This window comes from Clupea harengus, chromosome 3, assembly GCF_900700415.2.
Source record: "Clupea harengus chromosome 3, Ch_v2.0.2, whole genome shotgun sequence".
Taxonomy (NCBI): Eukaryota; Metazoa; Chordata; class Actinopteri; order Clupeiformes; family Clupeidae; genus Clupea; species Clupea harengus.
In genome coordinates, this window is record NC_045154.1 from 13,592,543 (window position 1) to 13,595,042 (window position 2,500).

Consider the following 2,500-nt stretch of genomic DNA (forward strand, 5'->3'; position numbering starts at 1 on the left):
AATTCTATAAACTGTGTTAGTTCGTTGTAACGTAAAATGTAATTATTATTCATTTAGATACGTTACGTTCTAATATGTGACCGTTAGCACACCATTCATTCATTACCCAGTTGGTGGCAGACGTTAGCACTTATTTACTCACAGCTGTGTTCAATCTGTTGTTGCTCTGATTCTTGGTGTAATGAATCTAATAGTAACTTGCTGTGTTTCGTTTCTTGTGTATTATTGTTTCACTCATAAGTTTTCACCTGACATCAATAAAGGAGCAAGGCGAGTTAACCATAGCCTACACAGCCCTAACTAAACTAAACTAAACTAAACTAAAGTTAAAAAAAAAAAAAAAAATTAAATACATTTTTTTTTTAAAAAGTTGCGTTAACTGCGTTGAAATATTTTATCGCATTAATCGCGGCCGCATTAATCGCATAGATTAACGCGTTAACGCTGACAGCCCTAATTATAAGTGCTTCAAAGATGCATTATATCTGTATTATAATGCTTCATAGATGCATCATATGTGTATTATAATGCTTCATAGATGCATCATATGTATATTATAATGCTTCATTGATTTACATTTACATTTACATTTAGTCATTTAGCAGATGCTTTTATCCAAAGCGACATACAAGGAATTGTAAATAGATGTATCATATGTGTATTATAATGCTTCATAGATGCATCATATGTGTATTATATGGGCTTCATAGATGCTGACCTGATCCTACAGCTGGTCAACGCAACTGTGTAGAACCAGCCTGAGACAGTCAGTCGTCTAAACCAGCCTGAGACAGTCGTCTAAACCAGCCTGAGACAGTCAGTCGTCTAAACCAGCCTGAGACAGTCGTCTAAACCAGCCTGAGACAGTAGACAGTCGTCTAAACCAGCCTGAGACAGTCGTCTAAACCAGCCTGAGACAGTAGACAGTCGTCTAAACCAGCCTGAGACAGTAGACAGTCGTCTAAACCGGATTCTTGAGGAAAGATGAACTGGGGAACTAAGGAAGGGCTTTGATGTTTGAGCTGTTAAGCCATGTGGTGTGTGTGTGTGTGTTCTGTGTGTGTCTGTGTGTGTGTGTGAGTGTGTGTGTGTGTGTGTGTGTGTGTGTGTGTGTGTGTGTGTGTTCTGTGTGTGTGTGTGTGTGGGTTCACACATGTAAGTTCACACACCACCTCTGCACTCGGTGCGATGGTAGCCATCAGTGTCTCATTCCCCAGTCTTCCTCACCCTATCTGACACCAGTCTTCCTCACCCTATCTGACACCAGTCTTCCTCACCCTATCTGACACCAGTCTTCCTCACCCTATCTAACACCAGTGCGTCATTCGCCCGGTCCTCCCCCAACCTTGGCTAATGGTACTTTCCATTGTTCGGTAGCTGGAAGCCGGCCGATCAGATTAAGCCGTTCCACACCTTTCAGTCCGGAGGGAGCGACCAGCACAGGTGTGGGGGCGTTAGGCAACGCCTAAGAGAGCCAAAGCCCACTGATTTGCTCATTTATGTTTCAAATATAAAACAGTTCCATTTACTTTTGAACTAGTTGCCTTTTTACTGCCTGCCTGTTTCAGCACCAGCCCCCTTAACACACACATCAGATGAATAACTGACACCACCTCACACACACCTAGAGGTTCATTATTCTCAGACAATAATAGATATTCACCTGGCCCAAACACAACCACCTCACACACACTTAGAGTTTCATTATTCTCAGACAATAATAGATATACACCTGGCCCAAACACCTCACACACACCTACACACCTACAGAGTTTCATTATTCTCAGACAATGATAGATATTCACCTGGCCCAAACACAACCACCTCACACACACTTAGAGTTTCATTATTCTCAGACAATAATAGATATACACCTGGCCCAAACACCTCACACACACCTACACACCTACAGAGTTTCATTATTCTCAGACAATGATAGATATTCACTTGGCCCAAAACACATCCTACGACACCACCTCACACACACCTGGCCCAAACACAACCACCTCACACACACCTAGAGTTTCATTATTCTCAGACAATAATAGATATACACCTGGCCCAAACACACACACCTCACACACACCTGGCCCAAACACACACACCTCACACACACCTGGCCCAAACACACACACCTCACACACACCTGGCCCAAACACAACCTATGACCGGAGGAGGTGCATGTCTGTTTCAGTCTTTGTGTAAGCGCATTCAACCCCACCGTTCATGTGTCTGAGTGTGTGTGTGCCCATGTGAGTGTGTGTGTGTGTGTGTGTGTGTGTGTGTGTGTGTGTGCCCGTGTAAGTGTGTATGTGTGTGTGTGTGTGTGTGTGTGTCTGTAGGTGACTCCTACCTGTGTGAGATTGCTGTATCAACTCCCATTCCTGTTGCTGTTCAGCCATGTCATCTTTATCCCATTGTTTTTCTCTCTCTCTTTCTCCCTCTTTCTCTTTCACTCACTCTCCCGCTCCCCCACCCTCTCCCTCTCCCTCTCTCCCCC

General features: G+C 43.7%; 1 protein-coding gene across 7 annotated transcripts in view; it reads right to left on the minus strand.

Annotated features, from left to right (window-relative positions):
• The window catches only part of myrf (myelin regulatory factor), a 52,017-nt gene that overhangs the window by 23,181 nt on the left and 26,336 nt on the right, over nucleotides 1–2,500 (minus strand). The gene's annotated exons all lie outside the window — the stretch shown is intronic.